This window comes from Protopterus annectens, chromosome 2.part1 (assembly GCF_019279795.1).
Source record: "Protopterus annectens isolate FY-2018-M chromosome 2.part1, PAN1.0, whole genome shotgun sequence".
NCBI classification, from domain to species: Eukaryota; Metazoa; Chordata; order Ceratodontiformes; family Protopteridae; genus Protopterus; species Protopterus annectens.
In genome coordinates, this window is record NC_056729.1 from 689,955,334 (window position 1) to 689,981,094 (window position 25,761).

General features: G+C 40.8%; 1 protein-coding gene across 2 annotated transcripts in view; it reads left to right on the top strand.

Moving 5' to 3' along the window:
* SCMH1 (Scm polycomb group protein homolog 1) overlaps positions 1-25,761 on the top strand; it is a 1,495,203-nt gene that overhangs the window by 26,528 nt on the left and 1,442,914 nt on the right. The window lies entirely within an intron of this gene.

Here is a 25,761-nt window from a genome sequence, read left to right on the forward strand (position 1 = left end):
AACTCTGTGTTATACTGTCTCCCTCTCAGTTATTTATTTTTTCTTTTCTTAACACTTCCAGTACCCACTCCTTTTCCCATGCTATCAAAACTTTACTAGCTGACTGATTGTCTTCTTAGGTGATTTCCTGACCTGAGTGTAGGCCCCACTCTCATCAAAACTCCTACATTACCCAACTACCATTACTACCTGTTTCTGGTTCACCTTTTTAACTATACCCATAAACTCCCATCTCTTTCCACTTTCTTAGTAGTCTAACCAAACCCTTTTTAGGCTTTTTCCTTACTACAGATAGATTTACTACATTATTTCACTCCTATACCAGCTACTACCCCAATCTTCTTCTAAACTATATAACTACCAACCATGTCCTCTTTAAAACTATTCATCTTTCACACATGTTTTAGCCCTACTATCCCTGGCCTTACATTTGTCCTCTTACAAGTCCTATCATCTCATTCATTCCCACTCCCCAACTCTACCTAGCAACTCTGCCCACGGTCACAGTAACTTCCACATTTATATCTCTCCTCATCTATTTGTCCACTCTCAAACACTATTCTTTTCTCTAAGGTACTTTCAAACTCACAGCCCTGCTAATAAATGTTATATACACAATAAATTAATGTCCTAAATAAGGTTTCTTATCCTGCACTCCCTTACCCAGATTAAACTTCAATCCGACATCCATCTCAACCCAGGCCCTGCCTTTGCTACTCTCCCTAACCAACTCCCTCCTCCAGTTGCAGCTACTACCATCCTCCCTAAATCTACCACACTGCTAAAAAAGCATACTTCAGATCTTCTCTTTATAAATTTCAACCTCAGAAGCCTCCTAAGTAAAGTAGACGAATTTCATGCAGCCATGGCCCTTTATACCCCAGCTATAGCTATTGTAACAGAAACTTGGCTCAAACCCCATATAGAAGCTGAAGAAATACTTTTGGATGGATATAGCATCATTAAAAAGGCCAGATTATCTAAATGTGGTGAGGGCATTGCCATAATATATAAAGATAACCTCAAAGTAGTTCAGCTTAACTCAATCCCACCAAATCTCCCTAGCTGTGACATTTTATCTGCCAGTCTCAATATAAACCAACACAAATCAATTGTTATAGCTATCTACCTACCTCCTGCTAACAGTCTACTAAGCATTGAGAATTTACTTGAATGGGCTTTCTCTAACTTTAACCATGAAACAGTAATACTTGGTGACTTTAACCTAGACTGGCTCACCTGCTCCCCCAATACACCAACAAATTTTATAAACCTATATAATTTCCACCAAAATATGCATCACCCTAAATGCATAGACAAGCATACAAACAGACATTCCACCCTTGATTGGATTCTGACAAATAAAACTAACATCAACTATGAGGCTGGTTGGCCTACCTGACACCTTAAGTGATCACTTCCCAGTATACCCAATAAGAAAAAACTTTAACAATAGTAGTAATATCACTTACCACTACACTCTCAAAATAAAAAACAATTTTCCCTATCCATCTTCCAGACTCTCTTAAAACAAAACTGGGCACCCCCTAAAAACCTTACAACTGGATCAGGCTGTTCAATACTTTAATGACATTTTCCTGCAAATCCTGAATAAGCTTGCCCCACGTAGAGACAAATTTGCACTAAATCCAGAAAACTCCCATGGTTGGCAAAAGAAACCGTACAATTACTCAGACAGAGAGACAATTACTGTACAGATGGACCTGCCTAGGACTTTACTGGATTTACGAATATTTTTGCGCAAGTTAAATTTGACTGCTTTGTTGGGCAACAATGGTTATACTGAACAAGACTGTAGAGTGAGCAGTATTTTTAATCCACCATTACAAACTACCCTAAGCCTTTTTGAAAAAATATGTGAGATGGATATCAGGGCAGATTTAAATACGCCTTTGCATCCTCTGACTAGATCAGATATCACAGATAGTGACAGAGAAGCTTTAGAACTTTTGAAGTTACAGAGCATAAGAGTAGTGAAACCAGATAAGGGGAGGTAGGTTGATTTTTATGGATGATGATGATTATAAGAATAAAGTAAAAAAGATATTGGAAACCGAAGCGTATATTGGTGCATCTAAGAAGGAAGTAAATATAGCTTACGAGCGAGTTAAAACAACAATAAATGATTTATTTCTGGAAGCTACTATTGATATTGACACATTTAATTATTTAAATATGACAGCACCTAGGTATCCGGTTATGTTCGGAGCACCAAAGATACATAAAGAGCTAAGTAACCCACCCCTCCGACCCATTGTGGATGGGAGACGGTCATTGACCTATGCATGTGCTAAGCTTATAGACTCCAAACTTAAGAAATATCTGAATGGGGAATCAAAGTATGTTTCGATTCATGGAACCTTTTGGAAGCTGTTAATAATTTAGAGTTTGTTGAAACCTATAATTTTCTTACTATTGACGTTTGTGATCTTTATACAGTCATACCCCAGGAATTGAGTATCTCTTGGACTAGAGAATTTTTATTTAAGAAAAGGGTAGATTCTGAGGAAACTGAGTTGATCGAATGCTTGTTGGAAATAGTTTTTTCAAACAACTTTATTTTATTCAACAACCGGTTCTACCTCCAAATAACTGGTGTCGCAATGGGCTCACCATGTGGAGGCAGTTTTGCCAGTTGTGTCATGGCTCACTGGGAGTATGAATTACTTTTTCCAAACCACATGTTCAAAGAAAAGGTCCATTGGTACACAATACCTGAATGACATTTTTGTCATCATTAAAGGTGATGAGAGGGTGGCAGATGAATTTGTCAATGAAATTACTACATTAACAGACTTTTTACGATTTACATCCTCATTTAATATGTTCGCCATCCCCTATATTGATGTGAGACTAGCCAAGGACAACAACAATGGTAGATATATTGCTAACATCTATAGAAAGCCGACATATTCGAACAGCTTCCTACATTACAGCAGTTATCACCCCAACCACCAGAAAAGGTCTGTGATAAAGGGGCAAATAGTTAGAGCTGCTAGAATGGTGACTTTGGACAATGATTATTATCAAGAATGTGAACTTTTAAAACAGATGTTTATTAAGAGGACATATCTAACAACATTGGTGGATTATGTCATTAAGGAAGTCACCAGAAAAAGGGAAGCGGGGCATTTTGTAGCAATACTCCAATACTCAACCGGGGCACTGTCAAATATCAGGTGTGTCAGCACTGGATGTCACTATAGGACATAGTATGTCCAATACTGGCTATAAGTTGAGCTTTATTATCCCATTTTCGAATGATGCCAGGACACACAGGAATATTTTGAACAACAATTGGGCTTTAATAAATGAAGATATTGGAGTTGATCAGAAACTGTGCGATACACCTAGAATTATTTTCAAACGGGGCTTGAATTTGAAAAATCTACTAGAGTCCAGAAGAAAATCTTACATATCAAATAGGAGTATGAAAAAATGTGGGCACTGCCACTATTGTAAACATATAGAAGATAAAATTTAAAATAGGTGACAAGATTTTTAACATCAATGAGAAGTACACGTGAAACAAAAGGTGTGGTGTATTTGGCTCAATGCCAAATACGCCCAAGTTTCTATATAGGAAAAATGGAATGTTGTGTAAAACGTATTTACTAATGCCTTGGCTAGACATGTTATGCAGTACCCTCATCACAAATTCCGGTGTATAATAATTGATCAAGTACAAGATGTTGGGGGGGGGGGGGCTTGGCCATTAAGGTTAGACGAGAGGGAATTATTGTGGCAACTCAGACTGAATGCCCACGCTTCCCCAGGACTAAATGAATACAGTTCCTTGAAATTTGTACTAAAGTTAAAATGACTAAACAGATAATAAATGTCTTGTGTGTGACTGTATGTATATTTTTACATTTACACTGAACACTGAATTTTTATCTTGTATTTTAAATGCATTTATAGCATTTGCATTGACAAGTGAATTTTATGTGGAATGCAGCTTTAAGAATGTCAGGAAGTGATGTCATGGTTACATGTTATTTAAACTTGTGTGAATGAATGGTAGATGTCTGAAGAAGTTTACTGATTGTAGACGAAAGCGCTAACAGTAAATCGTGTTTGTTGGAACTATCATCATCTTTTTTTGTTCTCTTAAAACAAAAGCGGGCACCCCTAAAAACTGTACAAATGGATCAGGCTGTTCAATACTTTAATGACATTTTCCTGCAAATCCTAAATAAGCTTGTCCCTCTCAGAAAACGTTGCACTAAATCCAGAAAACTCCCATGGTTAACAAAAGAAACAATACAATTACTCAGACAAAGAGACAAAGCATGGTCCCTCTGTCTCTCTAATAAATGTCAGGGTAATCTCATCTTCCAACAACTTAGAAACCAAGCTAAGAAGCAAATCAAATTAGATAAAAACATAATTTCAAACTTACCAACTAAAATATCAAACAAATCCACAAAGATTTTGGCAATCAGTCATCCTCCTCCTAAATCCAGGTAAACCCACTACCCCTATCCCTACAACTGATATGGACCCTATTGCATCTCAATTTAATTCCCACTTTATTACCTCAATAACCTCCTTACTACACAATACGTCTTTGACACACTGCTGTCCATACTCACTCCTTCTGGCCCACCACATACCTACCTTAAACTTGAACCCATTCAAACAAACTACATTCAAGGCTTGCTATCTAAAGTAAAATCGTGTACTCTCACCGCTGATCAACTACCAGGTGACGTTCTGAAATTAGCTGCCACATCTGTTGCCTTCCCCATATCTATTCTTATTAACCGCTCTATCGCTGAACAATATGCATTTACCCTATGGAAAATATCCAATATCATTCCACTACATAAAGGAGGCCCCTCTAAAGACATATCTAATTACAGACCTATAGCCATACTCTCACCCCTAGCTAAAATCTTAGAAAAGTGTGTCCACAAACAAATTGACTACTTCCAAAAAGTAACCTTTTATCTAATACACAGCATGATTTTCAACCAAAACACAATACTAGTACAGCTCTTATTACTTTTACCAACTCTATAAATCACCTCAAAACAACAACCAACTTGTCTCTGCTACCTTTCTTGACATGTCAAACGCCTTTGATACTGTATCACATCAAATCCTCCTAAATAAACTTGCCAGTTACAACCTCTGCCCTGAAGCCCTAAACTGATTCCACATCTACCTCTCAAACAGGCAACAAGCTACCTTATGGAATAATAAACTGTCCCCCCACCTTCCCATCTCTGTAGGAGTTCCCCAAGGATCAATTCTAGGGCCACTACTCTTTACCATTTTACCAGTGACCTTACAACAGCCTCTAGTCCCGCCAACACTATACAATATGTAGATGACTCCTCGCTCATTGAGGCACTTCAGGTAAAAACTCACTGCCCTTACCAGCACTGAAAAATATCTAGAAGACATGAACTTATACTAAATCCCAATAAAACTAAGCTCATGGCCTTCTCAAGTCCTACCTCACTAACTAATAATCCACCTCTCTCTGTTTTTTATTCCAGTGGCACAAAAATAGAACCCGTTGAACACACTAAACTTCTTGGGGTTACTATAGATAATGCATTGAAATTTGACAAACGTAGCAGAGATAAAGTCCATATAAAATTGGAACAGTCTATAGAGCAAAACCCTGTCTTACAGGCCATGCTAGACTGGCATTAGCAAGAACCCACCTGTTATCTTCTCTACTCTGTTGTTCTCAAATATTCAAAAACCTTCGCAAATCAGAAATTTACAACCTTGTATCCTGTTAGAATAAGATAGCTAAATTTGCATCTAACCTACCCCAAAAAGCTCATCACTGTATTGGCAGTCAACGACTAAATTGGTTAGAACTCCCAAAGATACTCGCACTTAACCAACTATTAATCACACACACTTTGATGTAGAAACCTGACCACTGACCACCACTAACTAACCTTGTTCAACCCTATTAAAAAAAAACTTAATTCTTTTAGGTCAGCTGACAAAGTTCTGCTCAAAGTGAATAAATCTCACAACTTACATGATGATGTCTTATACTGCTACAAAATTGCAAAAATCTGGAACTCTTCCACAACAACTTCTATCGATCATACTCATAACTTTAAACAGGCACTAAGGCGATACCTCATATACCACTGGCTATGCCCTTGCTCTCCTCTAGATTAACCTGTACCCCCCATTTTATTATTCTAGCTGCAACTGAAATGTAAAAAAAAAAAAAAAACGATATTGTAAATTATTTGAATATAATGGATAAATGCTTTTATTGTTTCTTTTTTTTATTAACTATTTGCATCTCTGTGTGATTTGTAACCTCATTGTGATGATTTATTTTGCATAACTATGTTTTTGGAGCTTTTCTCCCGGGTCTCAGCTGAAAAAGGGCATTTTGTCAAGTCTGACATTACCCAGTAAACAAATGTAAATAAATAAATAAATTATATTATCTTCAAACAGCTACAGTATTGATGCAAAGCATGTGGGAGCATTTATTTTATTTTTTTAAGTACTGTGCAGTCTTCTACACAATTGGATATGTGTCTTACTAAATTTATTTAAACATTTGATCTGAAATAGTTGTCTTCATTTGATCTTCAGCCTGTGGGTTCCTAGATCCGTATCTGATCCGACTCGGCCGCATATCCAGTATCTGATCCAAGCCCAAAGCTCCTCCCTTACCTATAATGCTCCTGTCTTCTTTCTCCCTTCATATCTCATTTGCCGCCTGTAATGTCCGCATCGTGATCCGAGCTGTCTGCATAAGAAGTTGTGGTAAGTGTTGTTTTCTGGGTTTCAATCTTCTTTTACTCTCTACCTTTTATCTCCCCTCGCGTTTCCATTGGTTAAAAAAAAAAAAATTCTCCATTTCCCTTTTCTTTCCTTGCATGCATGATCTTAGTGATAGTGTGTGTGCTGGGCCTGAGATTGGGATGTCTGACACTCCCAAACCTGGCTTCAAAAAGTGTACAGGGTGTGGCCATAAGCTCTTCCCAGCCAATGGCCACACTCTGAGAGTCGTGTGTCTTGGGGCAGCCCATCTCCAGACGACCTGTTCCATCTGTGCCGGGTTTAATCCCCGGGCACTTAAGGACAGGATGGACAAATTAATCCTTAAGGGCCTTCTTCCCTATTTGGAGACTCGTGTCTGTGCCCCTGGCTTCGGCCCCTGCATCCTCCCTGGCCTTTGGGACTCAATTCTCACCAAGAGGCCCAAGGATGGAGACAAATATGCTGAAGAGGATAGGCCAAGGAAACGATCCCCAGCTCATTCGGCTCCAGCCAGTCCTCCACCAAAAGTTAGTTCGGCTCTGAGACCAGTCTCTCCCCAGCTCCATTCTCCTTGGTTCTCCCCGGAGCCGGTGGAGCCCCGGATCTGGTCGCCGACTCAGGCTTCTCCTCACCACCTCTCTGGACCGGTGTCGATCACCTCCTCCTCCTCCCGCTCCACCGGAGCCTCAGTGAAGCAGAGGTGGATAGGGTGATGCGGAAGTTCATCCAGAGTCTTGCCTGCCCCCTCTCCCTCTGGAACAGGGAGCATGCAGCCCTTTTTCACCCCGATTACTCCTTCTCCGATCCAGCCTTCAGTTTCGAAGCCCTTGGATCCGAGGACTTTGTGTCGAGGGGCTGGCGCTGGCTGTACCTTGTACCTTGACGCCAGCTGTGACCTTGAGCAGGTCGAATCTGACTGGCTGTGATCCGACAAGCACTCAGAGCCATACCCTCAGTGTCAGATCTGAGGGGTTGGTGTTCACTCTGAGTTTGTTGGAGCACAACCTTCCTCTTGGTATCTCTGTGCCTGGAGGCTCGGCTCTGACTCCCACGTCAGGTCAGAGAGTGACAGCTCCTAATGTCCTTTCCCAGGATGTCTGTTCCCCTTCGGCTTTCAATGTGGTGGAGTGGGTTTTCTCGATTTCCTCTACACCCTTGACCATCTCGTCCTTGGACTCCACCCCGATTCCCTCTGTTTCTGGTATGGTTCTGGCCATCGTGCCATCTCAGGGACAGCCTGCTGTCACTTAATCTCGGGAAGCTTCCGCTTGGGAGCAGCAAGACATTGGCAAGTCCTCCCCAGAGATCCCCACTGAGGAGATCCTTTGCAAGGGTACGTGCAAAAGGAGGCACTTAGACTCCCCACCAAAGTCACTCAAAAAACACCAATTTGGAGGAAGGGGAAGGCTCTCCCCAGTCACCTCCGAAGATGCCTCCTTCAGAGACATCATGGAATTCCTTCACCAATGAGGGATGTTGGTTTGCCCAGAAACCTTCCTCGGATGAATTGGTGTTCCTCGAGGCATTTGGCACAGCACCTTCTACTTCCTGGGTGTCTTCTCACAGATCCTTTAGTGGATCTCATTGCATCTTGGGTGTGGAAGGAACCGAACATGGTGGAGCCCACTCCTAAACATCTGGATAAGGTCTTCAGCCCCCCATCAGACAGACTACACTGGAACAAGGGATCTCCCGTTGATGCCATGGTGGGACAGCGGCCACTAGGAAGGAGCTCGCTCAGGAGAGCTGTACGGTCCAACCTCCTGACCGCGAATCAAGGGTGATGGATCATTTCGGGAAGCGGGTGTATGCTTCAGCAACCTTCTCTGTTTGGGCTGAATTATATGGCACACGTGATTCGACTGCAATGAGACTTAGTTAAGGAGTTCACTAAGTCGACCCCGGAGTCTATGTCGACGGAGAACAAGAAGATTTTCTCCACACGTATGGCCACTCTAAAGTCAGTTGCAAACACCTCCATGCGCCTCCTCTCCCATACGACTGAAGGAGCTGCTAGGGCAGCTGGTACAGACGTTGCCATCAAGCGACATGCCTGGATCCAGCTCTGTCAGTTTTCAGAACCTTTTAAAACATCTTTTACCAATGCCCTGTACGATGGTACTTCCCTGTTTGGGAAGTTGGTACGTCAGACTCTACACACCAGAAAGAAAATTTCAAACTGCACAAACGAAAAAATAGCTGCAGAAAGTAATCCAAACAGTACCCTCTCTTTCCCGCTTCATTTAAAATGACGGCTCTCCACTTATCTGCTTTTCCAAACCGTTTAATAAAATATAAATGAAGTGGATCCAAATGCTGGTACAAATGTTACAAATAAAAATAAGTAATAAAATTAAGCGCTTTTCATTTTCTACATATGAAAACTTCCTCAGACAAACTGTTCTGTGCTAATGTTCCTCTATGTATAACTTCCAGTTTCATCATATGATTCTATCAATTAATGAAATTAACCCAATTAGTGATGCAAATAATGCACGTAAAAATGAACAGGTATAAAATTCGTTGCTATGTAAAGTACATTTAAAATAAAATACTGTTGACATATATTTTATAGCATTTGTCTACACATCTATACTTGCATATCTCTAAAATACATATATGCTAACCTATTCAAATCTTATTTGATTTCCTACATATGTTACTTGAAAATGGTGCGGTCTAAAAACAGTTTAGTAACATTTGCTTAACGTGTTACTTTGTTATTCTTGCTTACCTTTTAAAGTGGTACATACACTCTACAACTGTTAGAGCGAGTCTAACTAAATGATCAAATAATAAATGAATATATGAAATTAAATCAACTACATTACTTAGTTACAGCTTATACAGTCTATGTACAATCTATATACAACCTACAGTTCCTGCAAAAACTTAATATAAAAGATAATCCAACTGCTATATTTAATAATAATTATGAATGTAAAAATTGCAGATCGCAATATTACTATGTTCAGAACTAAATTTACATACATAAACAGTGTAATTTAAGCATATTCATAATTACTATCAGTTGTAAACCTAACTATTGTCAAATTTTAATCTGTTATATTTTACATTTATTTTACATCAATTACTCCTATTTAAGTTTTTTAATCTCAAAATACATAAAAGCTGTACGGTCTAACCTCTTGACCACAAGTCAAGGGTGATGGACCATTTTGGGAAGCGGGTGTATGCTTCAGCAACCTTCTCTGTTTGAGTGCTAAATTATATGGCACACGTTATTCGGCTGCAACGCGACCTAGTTAAGGAGTTTCCTATGTCGACCCCGGAGTCTATATCGACAGAGAACAAGAAGATTTTCTCCACTCGTATGGCCACTCTAAAGTCATTTGCAAACACCTCCATGCGCCTCCTCTCCCATATGACTGAAGTAGCTGCTAGGGCAGCTGGTACAGACGTTGCCATCAGGCGACATGACTGGATCCAGCTCTGTCAGTTTTCAGAACCTTTTAAGACATCTTTTACTAATGCCCTATAGGATGGTACTTCCCTGTTTGGGAAGTTGGTACGTCAGACTCTAGTTCAGAATGAGAAGGATGGGAAGACTCTGCCTGCCATTGGGATCCGCTTCTCGGCCCCTCAATGATCCTTCGCTAGGAATCAGTGAGGGACCAAGAAGATGCGTTTACGGAAATCTTAGAATTTTCCCCAAGACATTCAGGACTCGCCATCCCCCAGGGGTAGAGGGGGGATTTAATAGACGTCACCCTAGAAGCAGAGGGGGTCTGAGAAATTACAGGTCTCAACCTTTCTCGGACAGACCCGCTCAGCAACCATGAAGGGTTTCCCGATTTCTCATCTCTAGAGGCAGTCAAGGGCCATCTCTCGTTGCAACTAACTGAGTGGGAGTCCATCACAAAAGATTGTTGGTTGTTACAAATTATATCCAGAGGCTATTCAGTCCCCTTCCTCGAGCCAAATCCACCACCCAAACACCTCCCGCACATTTCACCTGCGCACAAGGAGGATGCAGCACTGGAAATTGCAAAGCTGCTAAGAAAGGGAGTCATCCAACCCATCCCCCTAGACCATTCCTGAGCAGGTATTTATTCCAGGTTATTTTTGGTGCCAAAGAAAACAGGGGACCTAAGACCCATTTTGGATCTATACACCTTGAACCTGTCTGTGGCCAAGGTGAAATTCCAGATGGTCACCCTTCAATCTGTCCTGCCCTTCCTGCAGGAGAATGATTGGATGTGCTCGATCGACTTCCAGGATGCTTACTATCATATCAGGATGGACAAATGCTCCTGGAGATTTCTTTGCTTCCGGCTAGGAGCCAATCATTATCAGTTCAGAGCACTCCCCTTTGGTCTCACCACAGCCCCAAGGGTGTTTACCAAAGTGATGTCAGTAGTAGCAGCTCACCTGAGACTCTAGAGCATTCAGGTATTTTCGTACCTGGATGCCCCATCCAGACACCAACTCTGTCAAGCAAGGAATTCCTTTCTCCTTTTCACCCAGAGGTTGGGCATTGCAATCAGTCTAAACAAATAGTCTCTGACCCTTGTCCAAACCTTAGACTTCATTGGGACGTAACTAGACACAATTTGAACCAGAGTGTTTCTTACTCCAGACAGAATATGCTGTCTGAAGCTACATGTCCTGTACATTATTCAGACTCGCCCTCCGACGGAGGAAATTATATTAAGGGCATTGGGGTCCATGGCGGCCTGATCAATATCTTGGCCATGGCGCGCCGTGCGAATCCTTCAGTGGAACCTCTCAGTACAATGGCCTCTATTAGACATTCCGTTGACACACCTTGTCCAAATCTCACGAGTGTGCAGGGACTTCCTTCGGTGGTGGATTCATTCCCAGGATCTGGTTTGGGGATGTCCCTTTCTCCCACCCTTTCCCATGGCCATGGTGACTACGGACGCCTCCCAGCTGGAGGGGGGGCACTGCTCGGGAAGGACAGTCCAAGGCACGTGGTCCCCCTATGAGATCAATTTGAATATCAGCGTCTTGGAGATGAGGGCGGTGTTTCTAACATTGCAGGCTCTCCATGCCCATCTCCCTTCAGAAACGATTGCTATCCAGACGGACAATATGTCCATGGTCTGGTACATCGACAAACAAGGGAAAACCAGATCTTATCCCCTGTTTTGTGAGGCCATGAGGTATGGGAATAGGTGAGCTCAACCATCCATTTTCTGGTGGCAATGCACATTCCGGTGAGGGCCAATATTCTAGCGGACAGGCTCAGCAGATCCATTTTGATGCTTCACGAGTGGTCTCTGAATCCCTCAGTAGCTGAACAGATTTTTCAAAAGTGGGGTCAGCCTTGCTGCGATCTGTTTGCCTCTCCATCCAATGCAGCGAGTTCTTCGCTCTGAACCCCCCTCAGGGGGAAGCCCCCAGAGATGTTCTAATTCATGCTTGCCCCCCCGGTCTTCTGTATGCTTATCCTCCTCTTCTTTAATATAAAAATTTATTCAGAAAGCTAGCAAGCTGAGGAGTTTGATACTCATTGCCCCATTCTGGCATCGCCATGTCTGGTTTCCCTTTCTGAGGTCTCATCTGGTGGCTTCACTATGGACATTGGATCCCGTTCCGGATCTCATATCTCATCCCTCAGGGATTCCCCATCCAGACCTGGGCAGTCTAAAGCTCACTGCTTGGCTGCTTCAGTTCCCATGATAGTCAGGACTCCTGGATTATCCTCTCCCATTTAAAAGAATTCTAATGGCAGCTCATAAGTCTTCCACCAGAAAACTGTACTCCAGCAAATGGAAACGTTTTTCTATCTGGGCCTCAGCATGCATTAGATCCTTTCACGGCTCTAGTTCCTGCAGTGTTGGAGTTTTTTTGGTGCTGGCTTTTCTACTCTCAAAATTTAACTTGCGGCAATTTCTAATAATCATGTGAGGGATAATATGACTTCCTTAGCATCTTCAAAGCTTTGTAAGGCCTTCCTCAAAGGTACTTTTCTTCATCCCCAATAAATGACCCTACTCCACCATGGGATCTTACCCTGGAACTTCAAGCCTTAGTTTCACCTCCCTTTGAACCTGCAGCTTCAGTGGATATTCAGTTTCTCACCTGGAAGACTGCCTTTCTGGTTGCCATTACTTCCGCTAGGAGAGTTTCGGAACTTCAGGCTCTGTCGATCAAAGCCCATTATATGATTTTTCATAAGGACAGGGTGACTCTGAGTACTAATCCATCTTTTCTACCTAAAGTAGCTTCAGAGGCAAATATTAACCAGGTAATCAATCTCCCTGTCTTCTTTCCAAATTTTCAAAACAAGGGAGAACACAAATTGCATTTACTAGACGTGCACTTTACATTTCTGCTTGCACAGGACAAAAACCTTTTGTAAATCTGGCCAACTTTTCATTTCTTACTCCAAACCGTTTTTAGGGAAACCAATTTCTAAAGTTACCATCGCCCACTGGATTTTTTCAATGTATTATTCGGGCGTATTCAGCCAGGGGGATTTCCCCACCAAGTCAGGTGAAGGCGCATTCCACCAGGTCTATGGCCACGTCAGTAGCTTTTTGGTGCAGAGTTTCATTAGATGATATTTGTTCCACAGCCACTTGGTCCTCATCCCATACCTTCATCTCACATTATAAATTGGACATTGTTTCCAGGAACAGGGCATCCTTTGGCTCCGCTGTCCTCCGAAATATCCTTCCATGAGGGCCTCTCAGGTGTCTTGTACATGGGGACGCTGTCCCACAGTTGAAGATCAAATGAAGACTGCTTCAGATAAAGAAGTTATGTACTCACCATAACGTTCCATCTGAGTAGTTGTTCATTTGTCTTCAACCATCCCTCTCTCCTTCCCTCGGCCTTGTGCGAACTGGTGGTGTTTCCTAAGACTAACGGAGGTCACAGCATAAGTTGTCTTTTATCCTTGTTGTTTTCTGGTACAGACTAGTCTCTGTAGGGTTTGGTGTGGGGACTGGATTGGGCAGCAAACTTGATCTGAAGGGAGGAAGGAGACAGGAGCATTATGGGTAAGGGGAGGAGCTTTGAGCTTAGATCAGATATTGGATATACGGCCGAGTCGGATCCGATACGGATTTGGGAACCCACAGGTTGAAGACAAATGAAAAACAGCTATTCAGATGGAACGTTATGGTGAGTACATAACTTCTTTTTTTTATATAAAGTCTATTTGACAGTCAAGAAGACAGTGTTCATCATCACAAGGATAAACTGCAAGGTCATTATGAAAGCCATCATAAAAAAAGCAACGGCATCCAAGATCTCTTTACAAACAGAATAACGATCTGGGATTGCTGTATTGGGTACATACCTTAACTATAAATGTATAAAAATTTGATTTTTTCTGTAGCTTGTCAGTCTCAGTCAAGCAATTATTTCCATATGTATGTTTTGCTGGTATTAAATTAGTACTTTTTGATGGACCCTGGAGTGCCTAATTTATTTTATGTTTATATTTATGCTGAATGACTTTCTTAGTTTTTCTACAGCGTAGTTCTCTGCTACAGTTTTCTTTTACAGAAATAGTGTTTCCATCCAGTTGGAAACTAAGATTGCGCCAAGGACTGGCAAAGACTGGCCGTTTCAGAGAAAGGATGGTAAAATAATATGATCCCTGGGAGAACTCATCTGAGCTAGACTTGGAGAGAACTTCCTGGTACTGAAAGGGTGAGGTCCTACCTTTCTGTTTGCTTACTTTAGACAGTTAAAGTTCAAGGCTTTGTTTTTTTTTTTTTTTTTTTTTTTTTTTAAAGAACTGCAAAATGTTAAAGAACTGTAGAATTTGAATAAGAAACCACAGAGTTTAAGTAAAGCTCTATAAAGTTTAAATAAGGAACAGTAAAGTTACTGAAAGTTGGTATTCATATGTTTTATGTTGAAAACCATTCCATTGTGTTAGCAGTTAGCTGTATGTTTTAATTATAGGAAAGTGAGACACCACAGTTATTAAAGTTCAATAATAGGCCAGAAAAGCTCTGTCTCTCAGACCCTAAAAATAGATAGTAGTTAAGATTCATGAAGTACGTAAAAAAATTATGTTGGGCGAAAACAAGGTTCAAAACTAATGGCTTTTTTGCTTCTAGGGCAATGTGCAAAATGACATCTAAATCTTCCAGGAAGGGTGGCTCCCAAGGCACCTTCTAAGAGAATAATGTAATTTGCATATTTTAAACAGAGTCCAAGAGATAGCATCGTATCGCCTAAAAATAATTGCCCAGACAGGCCAAGCTCTGAATTACTGCTAGATTTTATTAAATGGGCAACTCAGAAACAACCGAAATGTAAAGGACAATGTGTGGTAGAAGGGCAGAGAAAATAGAGACCACTACAAAAGTTCCTTACATTTGTTTGCAATTTTACTGAATGTGAAAAAAGGAATCATAATAAAAAGAATGTGTAATCAAAATAAAAAGAATTGTGTGCAAGAAAAACGTTTATTCCAGTTCTACTACAATAGGTATTATTTTATATCTTACAGCTGCAAGTGGCCTTAGATATCATGGCAAGGTGATAAACTACAAGACAGTGCAGAGGAATCATATAAGCATGTGAAAGAAAATAAAACGGAAAATCAAGCAGTGAAAACTGAAGTGAAACAGAAATCTTGACCAGGTTAATAGATTACAGAATCAAATTAAAAGGAAAAAAAGGCAGGAGGAGCATTAAAGATGGGAAAAAAAGAAAAGTAAGCACTAAGTGAAAAAGAAAAAACTCAGAAAGGAAAGTTCCTCGGGGAGGTGATCAAGACAGAGGAATAATTTAAAGACAATTTAAGCAAGCTTTACTCCCTATATATGTAAATATTTCTTTGTAAAGTGTATGTTGTCCACATTCTGATTTCATTACTCCCCGTCTGAACAAGGAAATGTCTGACTGCAGCAGGAAAAACTAGTGAGCCATTAAAAGGTATTGTGAAATAGTTTGATTTTTACAGTTAATGTCAACAAAATAAAAGCTCACAGGTAATTTAACTTTCCATAATTAGTGTCAACAGGAGAGTAAAGCACATGGTAAAAAGGTCAAGCTAATTGTAGTAGTACATCAGGTTAGTAATGAAGGAACTATCTGTACTAAATAAATGTACTCAATGCAAAAAGTTCCACAGTGTTGGGCTTTGAGAGTAAATGCAACTCATGCACTAGCTTACATCCCTTGAAATAACCGGTGGAGTACATTTGGGTTGCACGGCTAGGCTTATAAAGGAACTGTTTGGTCATTAGCCATGTATATACCTATGAATCTATGAACCTTTAGCTGAGGAGAAGCAAGTAAGTAACATAGTAAAGAGAATTGTTAGTATCTGTGGAGTCCAAAGGGACCTGTCTTTATGTCCTTTCTGTCAACAATGTACAACTTGCTTTTGTACAAAATACTGTTTTAGTTGCATATGAAGTTGTTGTGTCTTTCGGCTTTTCCCAGTTAGGCGTCGCCACAGCGGAACTCCGGTCCGCTAATGATTGGCAGTAGATTTTTACGTGCCGAGTTGCCAGCTCTGACGCACAACCTTCAACGAAGGTACGCCCATTCACGCATGTCTCTACACAGTAAACGCTCTAGCTGAGAATCGAACATTACAACGAATTACTGTGAGGCGACAACGCTACCACAGCACCACCACCGCAGTTTTTAGTTGCATATGAAGTAGAAAGTCCAATGTGATGGTATTCTTATCACTTCCATTGTGTGTGCAAACAGCAATTACATCATCTGAAGTGAGGATACTGTTTGTCTAAGAATTTGAGCGGCAGGCTAACAGGATTTTAAATGCAGTTCATTAAATAAGAAACTTAATTAAAATTGTGAAGGAGAGCCTAACATGATAGGAAAGGTTAGAATTGTGTATTTTAACTGAAAACAAAAAAGTGAATGAACTGTATTACCACTCAGCAAGTGACAGAGGAGTTTAAGAAAAATAAAAAAAAAAAAAGCTCTTTTCATAGAAAGTATTGTTATACCTATAGAAAGGCATGCATTTGTTACTTGCTTCCTAGGTTATCCAAGAAAAAGAGAGTTATGAGTTCCAGATTTATTTTATTTTGTTAACCAGTGTATTACACTGATCAACACTGACCTTTTTACAGACAAGAGTCCGGTGAAGTGTTTCAAAAAAGAAAACCATAAAAAGTAGAATGGTTGATAACCAAAACTATATTTCCAGATGTGTTCTTTTCAGATATGTTACATGTACCGTGTACAGTATAAATGCAACAAGGGAAGCAGTATGGACTTCCTGAGGCACTGAAAAGCACTGTGTGAAATACGAATTTTCTACAGGAGTGTAAGCTGTCAGCTAATGGACTAATAGCAAGCCAACCCATATACCTGCAAGAAAATTATTCTACATGTTTTTCCACTTGAAGAAATAAAATTATAACATGGTGGGAGTAGTTCCAAGGCCAACATTCTCTGGGCATAAAGAAGGGTCTGGAAAGCTGGATATGCCCTCAGTAATGGGTTACAGAAGCAAGTATGGGAAGAGAGGAGAGGTTAAATTGGAACAAGTAGATATGGTAATGGTTCGCCAGTTTAGCAGTGCAAATAAATGGAGTGCAAATTGACAGGACCCTATGTTGTTATTAAAGTATGGCTAGTGGTTGTATAAGTACAACCAAAGAAAAAATACTAAAAAGTGGTTGAAGTAGAAAGTGTTATGTTACCAAATAAAAATGTTGGGAAACTGTAGCGAATATTTATGCTTAAAAGGGCTCATCATCAGATAAAGCTGACAAGAATATGATTCTCCTTCTGTTCAGAATACCTGAAAAACATCAAAAGGTAAGTAGGCCTTGATGGTCACCCAACTTTATTCCGGTGCCTTTCATGCATGTGAATGCCTAGAGTTAAATCCCCTTGTGAACCGCTCCATTTTTTGCTGCAGGAGATGGCAGACCTGATTACAGAAATTACACAGAAAAGCATCCCATTTTAAGACTTGCATAAAATACAATCTACAGAAAAAAAACAACTTAGTTGTTTTTAAAGAACTTTTATAACACAGAGAGTGACTATGGACAAATGTACCAAACCATTAACTCGTGAAACAGAGCGACGATAAGCAACTTTGTGGAAACTTTCATTCACAGTTAACATTGGTAGCTAGTAAAATTGTAATTAATTTACATGTTTTTTTTAAAAAGTTGTTGCCACTTGTAATGTGTACAGTTTAACTATAACAATGTGCCCTATACATCAGCATGTATGTATTGTTTTATACTGAATGTTATTTTCATGCTGTTACAATGTACATTTTATGCACTTAAGTATTTTGCATTTTCATTAATGAGTTCAGTGACGTGTTGCAGTGGATGTTCTTCGTGTTTCACTTTTGCAGTCATCACTTTTGGGTTATCTGCCTGCAGTAGCCCTCAGTCGGCCTGATTAACAAAGTATTGGGTCCTGTGTAGGTTGCTGTCCCCTCTTCCATGACGTCAGGTCGTCAGAGGTATAAAACATGTAGCCGACACCATTACATCAGTCTTTCTTGCCATGCAGTAGCAGAAGCAGTTCGCAAGTGCCGGTCGGCCAACTCCTGAAATTTTTGTTTTAGAGTTTCAGAACCGAAGTCTTCATCTAAAGCTACCCCGTTGGGGAAACTTTTTCTTGCTCCTTACCGATGTCAGTAAAAGTTAATAATTGCATTACTTGTTGAAAGCAAATACCTCATAAAGATTTTAATTCGTACTGTATTCCTTGCCTAGGCCCTGACCACAATGTACCGTGCTGTTGGTTTTCTGCTTTATTTAATTAGCGCACTATCCGTCATCTGCATATTTTCTCCTAAAAATATTTAGGTTCTCAGTTTAGTTATCCAGAAATGTCGGTGGTTAGCCATCTGACTACCAGGATTCTGAAAAAATGCAAGGATAAAGGCAGAGACAGGCCGCAGAGATCCAAAACTGCCGACGACGCTTCTCCTAAGCCAGTCGCCAGTTCGCCAGTACTCAGTGAGGCGCATTTGCAGCCCCTGATACCCGCTACTTCTGATTCGCAGGCCTCTACTAAGACCCATTCGGAGTCCGGTGTGCTGCGAGATGCTTCAATTATGGAACCTGCGGATGTCTCTACCTCGGATTGGTCTGGAGCCGCTGTGCAGACATCGGCTTCTGAGGGTGTATTCAGGCCTACGGACTTGCATATTAAACCAACGCCTCCTTCTTCTTTTAGGCCTAAATCTCTAACCCTGCCTACAAAACCGATGCCCAGGCCGCATGCTTAGGCCTCTATGCCTAAAAAACAAATGATAAGAATAGCTGAAGATCTTATAACTGTAATCAGGGGAAACCAGCCTCCCCCTTCTAAGAGACCTAGGACTGAAGTTGTTTATGAATCTTCTGACCTGAATCTTCTGACCAGGTTTCTGATTCTTCTGATGATCTGGATTTGCCCTTATCTACTTATGAGGATTCTGATGCAGAGGACTCTATTCCCTCTGCTTCCCCTCCAGAGGATTTTTCTTTTGGTGAAACCTTACATATACTCTAAGGAAGCATTTCCACTGGGAATGCCAGGATTTTTCTGATTCAAAAAAAAAAGGCTTAGGAATTTCTTACTCCTGCCTCAGCATAGGCCTTTAGCTATTCCTCCAGTACTAGACATTGTTGATGATGCTTTTTCAGAATCTAGTTTGGCCCCTGATTCCTTGCCTCCTGCTCCCATAAAACCTGACAGATATTACAGGGTTCCTGATTCACACAAGTTCCTTTCTAAAAATCCTATTGCTGATCCAGAGACTATTTAACAGGGACCCAAGGGCATTAAGGCTTCTACTGCTAAAAGTCCTACCCCTTCTGATAGAGATTCCAGGACGCTGGATAGATCTGGTAAGAAGGTTTACACTTCTGCAACCTTGACCATTAGGGCTTTAAACTGCAAGTTTCATATGTTAATGTATCAACAACATGTTATTGGATTGCTTAAACAGAAAATGATGTTCCTGACTGTGCAGAAAATAAGAATTACAGGATTTAATGCATTCTGCTGAACAGGTTGGAAAACATACTTTGCAATGTGAATTTGATTCTTTAGAGGCCTCTTGCAAGGCTGCTGTTACTGGTTCTGCGCTCAGAAGGCATGCTTGGCTTAAGGAGCAATCTTTACCTGATCATGTTAAAGCTAAATTGTTGGATGCTCCCTTAAACCAGGACTGCCTGTTTGGCAACAAGCCTGAGGAAGTTCTTAAAATGATGGAAGATAAAGCTAAATCTATGTAAACTGTTAAAGATTTCTTACAAGGTCAGCCTCCAAGATTTAGTAGGCACTGGCCCTCTAAGAATTGGTCCTTTCCAGCATCTTCAAGGTCTTCTCAAGCCAAACCCAGACATAGCAGAAACCCCAGGTTTCAGTCCCAAGGGACACACAAGACTAAGCAGTGGGGAGGTTTCACACCCAAATCAGGGAGTAGTAAGACACCCCCCCCCCCTATGGAAAACAGTCTCAATGACTTGTTTCTAAAACTTTCAAGCACTTTCCAACTGAATGCTCCTTTAGGCAGAAAGATTGGTCTGCAGGCCAAAAACTGGGAACTCATTACCCAGGACAAATGGGTTTTAAATATAGTTTCCCAAGGATACAGATTTCATTTCCACACCTTACCAACACCAAGCGAGTGGCCAGCTCTACCCCCAAATCAGTGGGCAGAGGCCCAAAATCAAGTACTCTCTCTCTCTTAAGCATGGGGGCTATTCAGTTGGTACCAGAAGAGGAAAAGGGACAAGGGTTCTATTCGAGACTTTTCCTGGTACCCAGAAAAGGCAATACATGGCGTCTTATCCTGGACCTTTCTACTCTAAATACCTTTCTGGTGATTCCAAAATTCAGGATGCTGACTCTTCACCAGCTGCTTCCTATACTAGGCAAAGATGCATGGTTGGCAACACTAGAAGCATACCTGCACATACTCTATCAGGGAGTCTTGCAGAAAATACCAAATCAGGCTACATGCACTGTCAGTTCTCTGCACTGCCCTTTGGCTTATCTACTGTGCCCAGGGTATTCACAAAGTGCCTAGCTCCAGTCCTTGCATTCTGCAGGCAAAAAAATATTCAAATATACCCATATCTGGACGATTGTCTAATTCAGGCAGAAAGCAAGGACATTCTTTTAAATCATCTGGCCTTTGTTCAAAGGGTACTGACTTGTCTGGGGTACACTATAAACAAAACGAAATCACAACTGGTACCCTGTCAACAAATTATATTCCTGGGATCAAGCTTGAATACAACTTCCCAGATGGCTTTCCTCATGCCAGAGAAACGGACTCATTTGGCAACCTACTTCAAACAAGTGGCCACAAAAACCCAGTTATCTGCAAGGCAAATACTGCAAGCCTTGGGGTTCATGGCCTCCTGCATTCTTCTAATTCCATATGCAAGGCTGCATATGAGGAAACTGCAATGGTAAGTCAAAAACTTATGGTGTCAACATTCACAGGATCTAGAGGCAATGATTTTTATCATTCCTTGTGTACGCTTAGAGTTCCTTTGGTGGGCAGAGGCCTGCCACCCAAACAGGGGGCTACCATTCACACTACCCCCTACCACCCAAACTTTAACAACAGACGCATCAGACTATGAATGGGGGGGCCCACCTGGCAAGGGAGTACATTCAGGGCAAATTGAACCCAAGTCAAATGCACCTGCATATCAATCAAAAAGAAATGTTAGCTGTATAGAATGCTCTGACAGCCTTCAAGGACCACATTCTTCCAGGACAATTAATGATAAAGATGGACAACACCACTGTTATGTGGTACATAAACAAGCAGGGTGGTACACATTCTTACCCCCTCTGTAGACTAGCCATGGCATTGTGGAACACAGCCCTGAGCTATCGGATACATTTACAAGCTCAATTCCTGCCAGGAAAACTTAATACACTGGCAGACGAACTAAGCAGAAACCTCATGGACCCACACAAGTGGAAACTGGAACCAAGGATTTTCAACATGTTGACAAGCAAATGAGGGAGCCCAGATATAGACCTGTTTGCCTCCCCCCATAACTTTCAGTTGGACAAATTCTGCACAAGGACTCCCCACAAACTAGCTTGGAAAGTGGATGCTCTGTCCTTCAGCTGGAAAAAAACCTATCAGTTTATGCCTTTCCTCCTCTGCCTCTACTCTCCAAAGTACAACTAAAGCTCAAACAAGACAAACCAAGGACGGTTTTGATTGCACCAGACTGGCCACGCAACACTGGTACCCCCTCTTGTGCATTTTCACTGTGGGCCCCATGGCACCTGCCTCAGACTCCTACTCTATTGTCTCAGGAGAACCAAATTCTGCATCCTCAACTTGAAACACTGAATCTAGCAGCCTGGCTAATTACATAATTTCTCCTTTACCATCCCTCAGTAAACCAGTGATGGCTATCATTTTAGAGGCAAGGAGGCCTAGTACCAGAAAGTCTTTCACTGAAAAATGGAAAAGATTCTATGCCTGGACCCAATCTCAAGGGATGAGCACAACAGTGCCCAGTGTACCTCAGATTTTACAATACTTAACCGAGATGCTTCATAAGGGCCTGTCTTTCTCCTTCATAAAAATTCACACCTCAGCCATCTCAGCTGATTATAACACAGAACCACCCCTCTTCTCTCATCCACTGCTTAAGCAGTTCCGCAGAGGGGCCAAAAATCTATGACCACACAGGAGAGCTCCAACTCCAGCCTGGGACCTCAATTTTGTGTTGGAAAAGCTCACCCTTCCTCCTTTTGAGCCAGCTGCCACTGCAGACTTAAAATTCCTTTCTTTGAAAACAGCTTTCCTTTTAGCGATCACGTCAGCAAGAAGGGTATCTGAATTACAGGCCCTCATAGCAGTGGAGCCTTTCATCATCTTTCATGCGGACAGGGTGTCCCTCAGGACCAATCACTCCTTCATGCCCAAGGTGGTATCCAGTGTGGCCTTTAATCATTTCATACATTTGCCAGCCTTCTTTCCTAATCCACAGAACAAAGGGGAAAGGATTCTGCACTCCTTAGACGTGCACAGACAACTTAGATTCTACTTGGATAGAACTAAACCTCAAAGGAAATCTGATCAACTGCTGGTGGCATTTACTGCAGGGGCAGAGGGGAAGGCTATTTCAAAGCAAACCATTTCCAAATGGATAGGCCATTGCATTAATTTTTTGCTACAAACACCATGGAAAACCTATCCCACAGGGGATCAGACCCCACCCTACCAGGGCTTGCATCTACCTCTACAACCTTTCTCAGAGGTGTCCCTACCAGGGACATCCTAGAAGCTGCTACCTGGAGTTCTGTACATACTTTTACCAAGCATTACCATCTGCCAATTTTCTCAAAATCCAGAGATGGCTTTGCCACTGCAGTCTTGCCGGGCCTTTTAGGTGGTCCTAATTCTATTTAAATTCCTCATCCCATCCGTAGCTTTGGGAATCTACCCAAAAGTGATGACTGCAACAGTGTAACACGAAGAACATAGTACAGTTGTGTACACTTACCTTAAATATAGATGTTCGAGTGTATTCACTGTTACAGTCCTGGTTACCCTCCCTCCAGCCTCCTTCTTTTTCTTTTTTGGATATACCTCTACTTTACTATCTTCAAAAGCTTTTTGGTGTATTTGTTTTTTTATTCGAGGTATAACCTTGTATATTTATAGATTTAATTGCTTCCCATTAAGGGGGCACCTGACAGACATCTGGGGCAAGAAAAACTGATGTAATGTCGTTGGCTGCATGTTTTATACCCCTGACGTCATGGAAGATGGGACAGCAACCAACGCAGGACCCAAGACTTTGTTAATCAGGCTGACTGAGGCCTACTGCAGGCAGATAACCCAAAAGTGATGACTGCAACAGTGAATACACTCGAACATCTACATTTATGGTAAGTGTACACAACTGTACTTTCTCAAGTCCCTTTTGAGGAGAAATGAAAGAACAGTTAAAGTGTGTGAGAGAACATTAATAATGAGATTTTAAGGACACAGAAGAGTACAAAAAATTGAAGTGTATACATTATTAAGGAAAGTTACATGCACACCACTCAGTTTACTTTAGCATCTGGTCCTAAAATGAGAGGAAACTTCTTTTCTGACCCTCTGTTGTGACATATGAATGTTAGGTATAGTAAATGTGTCCGTCTGAGGTCACGATGTACATGTTAAAAAGGAAATAGTTAAGTTGTGCATTGGTATGTGAAAAATGTAATAATGGGCATGATTTTGATTTTGAAATGCAATAATTGAGTCTGGGTTTGTAATATCAGTAATATGCTACTAGCAGTTTGAGCTGTTTATGGAAAAAAAAGTTTTATAACTACTTCAGGAATTTATAGTTTGCAGTGTCATAGAAAATGAACAATATGGGCAGATATTTTTCTAAACAATATGACATTAAAATGTGGTACTTGTGCCTTAGAGGGAAAGGAATAGTACTGTTGTCTCAGGCAGTGATCCTGAAATAAGATACCATCACAAACTCATTTTGAGAAAGAAACCTGGTTTTCCTTCTGGGAGGTGCTGTTAATGGTTAGGGAGGGAAAGGTCTTCAAACCCTCATGTTGGTGGTACTAGATTTATTTTGCTGCAGGGATTTGGACTGTGAACATCAAGTCGTGTACAAACAGAGGTAAATTTTGTTGAATGTGCAGAACCTCCAAACCAAGATATTATTGACAATGTACAATACCAGCGGAGCAATGGACAACAAACACGAGTCCTCTTCTTTGTTCTGGGGGGACTATTACAGTCTGGGACCTTAGAAATGAAGCACCTGCTGAAGCAAAACCCAATCAAAGTTCTGTTTAGGTGCAATTGAAGCCTATGACACATGAGGGTGAACTAATGGCACACAAGAACACACACAGAAACACACACACTTACACTTACACACTTGATATTGGCATATTAATAAATGAAATATGCTCAACCCTCCCGCTCCCAAAAAGATGTACACTGAACACAGAGTTCATTTTTGTGTTTTGCTTAATTTCCGTATCAAAGGGGCAGATTCAAAGTGATAGGTAGATGACGTAAGTTTATTAAAGTGTCTTTGTGTAACATTAACTTAAAACCAAGATGTCTCTTGTGTACTGAAAGCAAAAGAAGCCTGAAATGCGTGTGTAACGTTTCTCCTGTTGTAAGAATGTGAGCACTGAGCTCAGAGTTGAAGAGATGTGTATGATTACCTAAACAGATCATCTGAATCTCAAATTTTAATTACTTACAGGAGTATTTTACTTTTGCTTTACAATATCTTTCATTTAATATATCCATTCACCTAATTTTGTAAAGTAAAAAGAGGACAGAGGGATAATTAAATCATCACAACAGACCTGTAGAAAAACATAGGGTCCTGCTGAAAAAAGGACCATTAAGATGTTAACTATTTTACATCAGCCATCTGCTGCACGGATGCAACCAGAAAATTCTTTTTGTACTCTCGTATTTTTATTTTTCTGCTCTCAATCCATTTTGAATTTAGAAAGATAGACAAATTGTCCAGTGTTTTGCTCTCAAGCACTTAAAATGTATACATTATTTTCAACATTTCCTGTATTGTACTGGCTCACAAGCTTATGTACCTGTTAGTTGTGGCACTAATTTAGGCAGTTGTATACATCTTATGACCTGAAAAGTAACAATGTTCCTTTTATGATTTTTCATGTAGTTTGTGTATAATTTGGATTAAAACATATCAGTGTCAGTATGCATAATGCTATATTTTACAAGGATTTCTTTTAATATTGCAAAGAGTGCTGCTTTAAATATGTCTTTACATTAAGTTCAAACAGCAGCAGCATTAATACAAAGTTTGTGGCAGCTTCTGTTTTATTGTATTGTATAAAACCTGCAGTGTTGTTTATGGATTGTAGAAGGTCGCAGCAACTGCACAATTTAATTTGATGTGCATCGTTTGATACTCATTTAAAAGGTTGTTTTGATATTGTGAAGCCTGTCTGAAAGTTAAAAGAACAATATCCTTCATCACTAGGAAAATGTGCAAGGTCATCGTGAACAGAGAAAGGACA